Genomic DNA, 10,086 nt, shown 5'->3' with positions numbered 1-10,086 from the left:
TCAGCGGTGCCGAACATCCAGGAGCCAGCCCACATGCGCACAAGCAGGTATGATACCCCATTCCAATAGAAGTATATGAACAGCAAAGTAAGGTGAACAACAATCGTTGAAGCATTGAGCAAATGTACAATGTACAATATCATAGATTGTAAGCTTGCGAGCAGGGCCCACATTCCTCCTGGTATCTGTTTTGAACTGTGATTTCTGTTATGCTGTAATGTCTGTTGTCTGTATAAGTCCCCTCTATAAGTTGTAAAGCGCTGCGGAATATGTTGGCGCTATATAAATAAAATTATTATTATTATTATTATTATTAATATGGTAGAAATAAAGTGCAAAATAGTGTAAGGCAACTCAATTTGCCTATATGCATACAATCAGAAGAAAGTATAAATATATATAAATAGATGAATAAATACATTTACAAAATACAACACATTAAAGGACAAAGACAAGTGTATAAATAGTTTAAGCGCAAGGATATAATAAAATAGTCATAGTGCATAATAATGGTAAGCATTCAGTGCAACAAGTGAGAATATATCCCAAAAAGGTGCTGTTCATCAAATGAAGAGGAATTGGGATTCATATCAGTTAATATATGTCCGAAAGACCACACTTGCATCAAAAGATCAGGAAGGTCAGCCAACAGCAAAATAATAAGGATTGAACCTAAAAATTATAAACAATATTAATAACACAATAATAAAAGAAAATAAAAAATTATTGAAAAAGATGCCAATTAAAAAGCACAAACATGGTTGAATTTAGAGAAAGGGGACAAAACTTAGGATCTCATTAAGGCCATGGGGATGTACAGTGCGGAGCTTCCGGATCCAGAAGGCTTCCCTTTGCGCCAGCAGACGACCTAAATTTCCCCCACGAGGATTAGGAACAATACAATCAATTCCTTTGATCTTAAGCCCTGATGAATCACAAGAATGAAAAGTTTTAAAGTGGCGTGGGATGGTTTTCAAAGCCTCCACATTGTCTTCCTTAGCAGCAGCTATTATGTCACGAACATGTTCACGTGTCCGAACCTTGAGGGCCCGTGTGGTGAGGCCCACATATGCTTTATTGCAAGGACATGATGCATAGTAAACTACCATTGTAGTTGAGCATGTGATGGTTTGGGTAATAGTAAAGTTGCGACCGTCTGAGGAAGATAAATCCTTGGCATTGATATTGGTGGGGCACGCCACACAATTACCGCAGGGCTTGCACCCCCAGGCCACAACACAAGGTGACCGTCCAGAGGTGAACAAAGGAGGAGGAGCACGAGGTGCGAAATAACTTTTCACTAAATGATCACCCAAATTGCGTGATCTTCTGGCTGTGACCGAAGGTCGTGCAGGTAGGTATTGTTTTAGAATGGGATCAGCAAGGAGTATTGGCCAATATTTGGCCATTCCACTGTGAGTGATATTGGGTTACCAGTCTTACCTGTGAATTATCCTTAGTCTTTGTTGAAGAATAGAGAAGTTGATGTCTCTTGGTATTTCTGCCTCGATTATAAGCTCTCTTCAGGCACCTTTTGCTATATCCTCTATCCAAAAACCGGTTAGTCATTTCCTTGGCTTGAGCCTCAAAATCTTCATTCGATGAACAGATCCTTCTAATTCTAAGAAAGTGGCTGGTAGGAACAGAATTAATCACATGGGGAGGATGGGATGATGACGCATGCAGGACAGAGTTGACTGCCGTGTCCTTACGGAAGGCATCGGCAACCAAAACTCCAGACAGAAACTCCTGACAGAAAGGAGCCAGACACCACGATAACAGAAAGGATCCAGACACCACAGTGATAGAAAAGAGCCAGACACCATGATTACAGAAAGGAGCCAAACATCAAAGTGACAGAAAGAAGCCCGACACCACGCTGACAGAAAGAAGCCAAATCCTGCGCAGACAGAAAGGTGCCAGGCAAGGTGCTGAAAAAGCACATATTCTTAGAAAACCACACCAGAAGCCACGTGTCTGGTTGAAGTGGTTTTTAGATGTGGATCTTTCCACCGATGCTCCAAGAGACAGCTGCACAGGAGAGATGCTGGTCCGCAGTGATGGCATGGAACGCCCACCAGGGCCATGGGGTACTCGGTATCGGGTCCGGTGCTTAAAGGGATGTGTCACGGCGGCGGCAACCCAGTCTGTGGCCCTGGGCACCCAAGTAAAAGGGAAAAGTCTTTAAAGGGGTTATGGAATAAAGTTTGTGTTTGTGATGCCACATCTGGTATTCGGTCAGGGATGACCGACGCTGCTTAAGGGGTGCTCAGGGGTGATGTTAGCATACCTCCCAACTTTTGAGGAAGGGAAAGAGGGACAAAGTGAGCGGCACGCGCAGCGGCAAATTTTAGGCCACACCTCTGACCACACCCATTTCACAACTAAACACGCCCCACCACACCCATTTAGCACTTCTCATCACAATGTTTCGTAAACAATTATAAACAACAAAAAATATGGCCACACATGACGCTCCATACTGTACAATGGCCACACATAGTGCTCCATACTGTATAATGGCCCCACATCATGCTCCATACTGCATAATGGCCACACATGATGCTCCATACTGTATAATGGCCACACATGATGCGCCATACTGTATAATGGCCCCACATGATGCTCCATACTGTATAATGACCGCACATGATGCTCAATACAATATAATCGCCACACATGATGCTTCATACTGTATAATGGCCACACAGTGCTCCATACTGTATAAGCGACCTGCTGCAGCTTGCAGTGTGCACATAGATGGACCTGCTGCAGCTTGCAGTGTGCACATAGATGGACCTGCTGCAGCTTGCAGTGTGCACATAGATGGACCTGCTGCAGCTTGCAGTGTGCACATAGATGGACCTGCTGCAGCTTGCAGTGTGTATATAGACGGACCTGCTGCAGGTTTTTGGAGATGTGTCCCTGTTCTAGGGGTCTATGATGCTCTGGGGGGTCTGTGATGCTCTGGGGGGGTCTGTGATGCTCTGGGGGTCTGTGATGCCCTGGGGGGGTCTGTGATGCTCTGCAGGTCTGTGATGCTCTGGGGGTATGTGGTCCTCTGGGGGTCTGTGATGCTCTGGCGGGGTCTGTGATGCTCTGGGGGTCTGTGATGCCCTGGGGGGGTCTGTGATGCTCTGCGGGTCTGTGATGCTCTGGGGGGGTCTGTGATGCTCTGGGGGGGTATGTGGTCCTCTGGGGGTCTGTGATGCTCTGGGGGGTCTGTGATGCTCTGGGGGGGTCTGTGATGCTCTGGGGGTCTGTGATGCTCTGGGGGTCTGTGATGCCCTGGGGGGGTCTGTGATGCTCTGGGGGTCTGTGATGCCCTGGGGGGGTCTGATGCTCTGCGGGTCTGTGATGCTCTGGGGGGTATGTGGTCCTCTGGGGGTCTGTGATGCTCTGGGGGTCTGTGATGCCCAGGTTGTAGCCCCAGGCTGCTGGCTGATGTCGATGAGCATGGCAGATAAGAAGTGCCGCTTTGTTGTGAATTTGCTTTTTGGCTCCCTCTAGTGGTTACTAGTTTTTTGACTCTGGTTTTTCTGTCATTCCTTTTTTCCGCACCTGGGTCGTTAGTTAGGGGTTTTGCTATATAAGCTCCCTGGACCTTCAGTTCTATGCCTGGCAACGTAGTTATCAGAGCTAATCTGCTGTGCTCTTGTCTACTGATCCTGGTTCCGGTTATATCAGCTAAGTCTGCTGTTTTGCTTTTTGCTATTTGTTTTGTTTTGTATTTTTGTCCAGCTTGTTCCAAATCTGTATCCTGATCTTTTCTGGAAGCTCTAGGGGGCTGGTGTTCTCCCCCCGGACCGTTAGACGGTTCGGGGGTTCTTGAATTTCCAGTGTGGATTTTGATTGGGTTTTTGTTGACCATATAAGTTACCTTTCTTTATTCTGCTATTAGTAAGCGGGCCTCTCTGTGCTAAACCTGGTTCATTTCTGTGTTTGTCATTTCCTCTTACCTCACCGTTATTATTTGTGGGGGGCTTCTATCCTGCTTTGGGGTCCCTTTCTCTGGAGGCAAGAGAGGTCTTTGTTTTCTTCTACTAGGGGTAGTTAGATTCTCCGGCTGGCGCGTGTCATCTAGAATCAACGTAGGAATGATCCCCGGCTACTTCTAGTGTTGGCGTTAGGAGTAGTTATATGGTCAACCCAGTTACCACTGCCCTATGAGCTGGATTTTTGTATCTTGCAGACTTCCACGTTCCTCTGAGACCCTCGCCATTGGGGTCATAACAGTTTGCCAGGCCAGTATTATATGTGTTATGCATTGCAAAAGAGGGATTATAAGAAAGAAGATTCTGAGTTTTTTTTTTTCCTCTCTCATTTTTTTTTTCTTCTTCCCCTTTAACTCAGAGTGGCTTAAGCTTGCTGCAGACATGAATGTCCAGACCTTGATTACAAGTGTGGACCAGCTGGCTACTCGTGTGCAGGGCTTACAAGACTATGTTATCAGAAGTCCTAGGTCAGAACCTAAGATACCGATTCCTGAACTGTTTTCCGGAGACAGGTTTAAGTTTAGGAATTTCATGAATAATTGCAAATTGTTTTTGTCCCTGAGACCCTGTTCATCTGGAGACTCCGCTCAGCAAGTAAAAATTGTTATTTCGTTCTTACGGGGCGATCCTCAAGATTGGGCTTTTTCGCTGGAGCCTGGAGATCCGGCATTGGCCGATATTGATGCGTTTTTTCTGGCGCTCGGTTTACTTTATGAGGAACCCAATCTTGAGATTCAGGCAGAAAAGGCCTTGCTGGCTATGTCTCAGGGGCAGGACGAGGCTGAAGTGTACTGCCAAAAATTTCGGAAATGGTCCGTGCTGACACATTGGAACGAGTGTGCACTGGCCGCTAATTTTAGAAATAGCCTTTCTGATGCCATTAAGAATGTTATGGTGGGTTTTCCCATTCCCACAGGTCTGAATGATACTATGGCACTGGCTATTCAAATTGACCGGCGGTTGCGGGAGCGCAAAACCGCAAATTCCCTCATGGTGTTGTCTGAACAGACACCTAATTCGGTGCAATGTGATAGAAAAACCGCAAATTCCCTCATGGTGTTGTCTGAACAGACACCTGATTTAATGCAATGTGATAGAATCCTGTCTAGAAATGAGCGGAAAATTCATAGACGCCGGAATGGCTTGTGCTACTACTGTGGTGATTCTACACATGTTATCTCAGCATGCTCTAAACGTATAGCTAAGGTTGTTAGTCCTGTCACCGTTGGTAATTTGCAACCTAAATTTATTCTGTCTGTAACTTTGATTTGCTCACTGTCATCTTATCCTGTCATGGCATTTGTGGATTCAGGTGCTGCCCTGAGTCTTATGGATCTGTCATTTGCTAAGCACTGTGGTTTTATTCTTGAACCATTAGAAAATCCTATTCCTCTTAGGGGTATTGATGCTACGCCATTGGCAGCAAATAAACCGCAGTATTGGACACAGGTTACCATGTGCATGACTCCTGAACACCGCGAGGTGATACGTTTTCTTGTTTTACATAAAATGCATGATTTGGTTGTTTTAGGGCTGCCATGGTTACAGACCCATAATCCCGTCCTGGACTGGAAGGCTATGTCAGTCTCAAGTTGGGGCTGTCGTGGTATTCATGGGGATTCCCTGCCTGTGTCTATTGCTTCTTCTACGCCTTCGGAAGTTCCAGAGTATTTGTCTGATTATCAGGATGTCTTTTGCGAGTCCAGGTCCAGTGCATTGCCTCCTCATAGGGACTGTGACTGTGCTATAGATTTGATCCCAGGCAGTAAATTTCCTAAGGGAAGACTGTTTAATCTGTCGGTACCTGAACATACCGCTATGCGTTCGTATATCAAGGAGTCTCTGGAGAAAGGACATATTCGTCCTTCTTCTTCCCCTCTTGGGGCAGGATTCTTTTTTGTGGCTAAAAAGGACGGATCTTTGAGGCCTTGTATTGATTATCGGCTTTTAAATAAGATCACTGTCAAATTTCAGTATCCTTTGCCGCTGTTGTCTGACTTGTTTGCCCGGATTAAAGGTGCCAAGTGGTTCACCAAGATAGACCTTCGTGGTGCGTACAACCTTGTGCGCATTAAGCAAGGTGATGAATGGAAAACCGCATTCAATACGCCCGAAGGTCATTTTGAGTACTTGGTGATGCCTTTTGGGCTCTCCAATGCGCCTTCAGTTTTTCAGTCCTTTATGCATGACATTTTCCGGAAGTATCTGGATAAATTTTTGATAGTTTATCTGGATGATATTTTGGTTTTTTCTGATAATTGGGACTCGCATGTGGAGCAGGTCAGGTTGGTCTTTAAAATTTTGCGTGAAAATTCTTTGTTTGTCAAGGGCTCAAAGTGTCTCTTTGGTGTACAGAAGGTTCCCTTTTTGGGGTTCATTTTTTCCCCTTCTGCTGTGGAGATGGACCCAGTCAAGGTCCGAGCTATTCTTGATTGGACTCAGCCCTCGTCAGTTAAGAGTCTTCAGAAGTTCTTGGGTTTCGCTAACTTCTACCGTCGTTTTATCGCAAATTTTTCTAGCATTGTGAAACCTTTGACGGATATGACCAAGAAGGGCTCCGATGTAGCTAACTGGGCTCCTGCTGCCGTGGAGGCTTTCCAGGAGTTAAAACGCCGGTTTACTTCGGCGCCTGTTTTGTGCCAGCCCGATATCTCACTTCCCTTTCAGGTTGAGGTGGATGCTTCAGAGATTGGAGCAGGGGCCGTTTTGTCGCAGAGAGGCCCTGGTTGCTCTGTTATGAAACCTTGTGCCTTTTTCTCTAGGAAATTTTCGCCTGCCGAGCGAAATTATGATGTGGGCAATCGGGAGTTGTTGGCCATGAAATGGGCATTTGAGGAGTGGCGTCATTGGCTCGAGGGTGCTAAGCATCGTGTGGTGGTCTTGACTGATCACAAAAATCTGATGTATCTCGAGTCTGCTAAACGCCTTAATCCGAGACAGGCCCGCTGGTCATTGTTTTTCTCCCGCTTTGATTTTGTTGTCTCGTATTTACCTGGTTCAAAGAATGTGAAGGCCGATGCTCTTTCTAGGAGCTTTGTGCCTGATGCTCCTGGAGTCGCTGATCCTGTTGGTATCCTTAAGGATGGAGTTATCTTGTCAGCTATTTCTCCGGATCTGCGACGTGTGTTGCAGAGATTTCAGGCTGATAGGCCTGAGTCTTGTCCACCTGACAGACTGTTTGTCCCGGATAAATGGACCAGCAGAGTCATTTCCGAGGTTCATTCCTCAGTGTTGGCAGGTCACCCGGGAATTTTTGGCACCAGAGATCTGGTGGCCAGGTCCTTTTGGTGGCCTTCCTTGTCAAGGGATGTGCGGTCATTTGTGCAGTCCTGTGGTACTTGTGCTCGAGCTAAGCCTTGCTGTTCTCGTGCCAGCGGGTTGCTCTTGCCCTTGCCTGTCCCGAAGAGACCTTGGACACATATCTCCATGGATTTCATTTCTGATCTTCCGGTGTCTCAGGGCATGTCTGTCATCTGGGTGATATGTGATCGCTTCTCCAAGATGGTCCATTTGGTTCCTTTGCCTAAGCTGCCTTCCTCTTCCGATCTGGTTCCTGTGTTTTTCCAGAACGTGGTTCGTTTGCACGGCATCCCTGAGAATATTGTGTCAGACAGAGGATCCCAGTTCGTTTCTAGGTTCTGGCGATCCTTTTGTAATAGGATGGGCATTGATTTGTCGTTTTCATCTGCTTTCCATCCTCAGACTAATGGACAGACGGAGCGAACCAACCAGACTTTGGAGGCTTATTTGAGGTGCTTTGTCTCTGCTGATCAGGACGATTGGGTGACATTCTTGCCGTTGGCTGAGTTTGCCCTTAATAATCGGGCTAGTTCCGCCACCTTGGTTTCGCCTTTTTTCTGCAACTCTGGTTTCCATCCTCGCTTTTCTTCGGGTCATGTGGAGCCTTCTGACTGTCCTGGGGTGGATTCTGTGGTGGATAGGTTGCAGCGGATCTGGAATCATGTGGTGGACAACTTGAAGTTGTCACAGGAGAGGGCTCAGCGCTTTGCCAACCGCCACCGCGGTGTGGGTCCCCGACTACGCGTTGGGGATTTGGTGTGGCTTTCTTCTCGCTTTATTCCTATGAAGGTCTCCTCTCCAAAATTTAAACCTCGCTTCATTGGTCCTTACAAGATATTGGAAATCCTCAATCCTGTATCTTTTCGTCTGGATCTTCCTGTGTCGTTTGCTATTCACAATGTATTTCATAGGTCCTTGTTGCGGCGGTACGTTGTGCCTGTGGTTCCTTCTGCTGAGCCGCCTGCTCCGGTGTTGGTTGAGGGCGAGTTGGAGTACGTGGTGGAGAAGATCTTGGATTCGCGCCTCTCCAGGCGGAGGCTTCAGTACCTGGTCAAGTGGAAGGGCTATGGTCAGGAGGATAATTCCTGGGTGGTCGCCTCTGATGTTCATGCGGCCGATTTAGTTCGTGCCTTTCATGCCGCTCATCCTGATCGCCCTGGTGGTCGTGGTGAGGGTTCGGTGACCCCTCACTAAGGGGGAGGTACTGTTGTGAATTTGCTTTTTGGCTCCCTCTAGTGGTTACTAGTTTTTTGACTCTGGTTTTTCTGTCATTCCTTTTTTCCGCACCTGGGTCGTTAGTTAGGGGTTTTGCTATATAAGCTCCCTGGACCTTCAGTTCTATGCCTGGCAACGTAGTTATCAGAGCTAATCTGCTGTGCTCTTGTCTACTGATCCTGGTTCCGGTTATATCAGCTAAGTCTGCTGTTTTGCTTTTTGCTATTTGTTTTGTTTTGTATTTTTGTCCAGCTTGTTCCAAATCTGTATCCTGATCTTTTCTGGAAGCTCTAGGGGGCTGGTGTTCTCCCCCCGGACCGTTAGACGGTTCGGGGGTTCTTGAATTTCCAGTGTGGATTTTGATTGGGTTTTTGTTGACCATATAAGTTACCTTTCTTTATTCTGCTATTAGTAAGCAGGCCTCTCTGTGCTAAACCTGGTTCATTTCTGTGTTTGTCATTTCCTCTTACCTCACCGTTATTATTTGTGGGGGGCTTCTATCCTGCTTTGGGGTCCCTTTCTCTGGAGGCAAGAGAGGTCTTTGTTTTCTTCTACTAGGGGTAGTTAGATTCTCCGGCTGGCGCGTGTCATCTAGAATCAACGTAGGAATGATCCCCGGCTACTTCTAGTGTTGGCGTTAGGAGTAGTTATATGGTCAACCCAGTTACCACTGCCCTATGAGCTGGATTTTTGTATCTTGCAGACTTCCACGTTCCTCTGAGACCCTCGCCATTGGGGTCATAACACGCTTGTTGCTAGATATATTGGTAATTGGAGACAGTAGGTCTGCTGCAGCACCAGGGTAATTACGGTAATGCAGGAGCAGAGGCAGCAGAGTGTGTGAGCCCAGGCACACTGGCACACGGACACTCAGTGTCGGACTGGGATGGCTAGGGCCCACCAGTGGAACTGACTCCAGGGGCCCACTCTACATTTCAATGCCCAGGCTAGGTTCACCTTTGTGTTGTAGTATGTGTTAGGAGGCTCAGCAGTAAGTTTCATCATATTCACTAGTACAGGTTCAACATGCTGCACATTGTTTTCTGCTAAAAAAAATGGACACTAACGGAAACAACAAAGACCTGATTACTGTATTTAATTGGTTCTCTCCATCGCCATTTTTGTCTATTTTTGACAGATCCATTTCTTTAAGGCTATGGTCACACTATGGCTATGTGCACATGTTGCGGTTTTGCCTCTGGAATTTTCTGTGCGAATTCTGCATCTCTTGGCAGAAAACGCAGGTCAAAATCTGCGCTTTTTTTGCTTGCAGATGTTATGCGTTTTTAGCCCTGCGCATTTCTATAATGGAATGGGTGCAGAAACGCACAAAGAATTGACATGGTGCTTTTTTTAATCCCCTGCGGATTCCGTGCGGATTTTTCCGCACCATTAGCACAGCACTTTTATTTTCCCATTGATTTACATTGTATCGTAAATCACTTGCGGTTCTGCAGCGGTTCTGCACGGAAAAAACGCTGCAGAACTGCAGGAAATCCGCAACGTGTGCACACAGCCTATCGGTATTTTACATCAGTTTCTGCAGCAAAACCTGAGTGCTTGGCAGGTTCCACTG

Source organism: Ranitomeya variabilis, chromosome 6 (genome assembly GCF_051348905.1).
Source record: "Ranitomeya variabilis isolate aRanVar5 chromosome 6, aRanVar5.hap1, whole genome shotgun sequence".
NCBI classification, from domain to species: Eukaryota; Metazoa; Chordata; class Amphibia; order Anura; family Dendrobatidae; genus Ranitomeya; species Ranitomeya variabilis.
Note: the sequence above shows the minus strand (reverse complement) of the source record.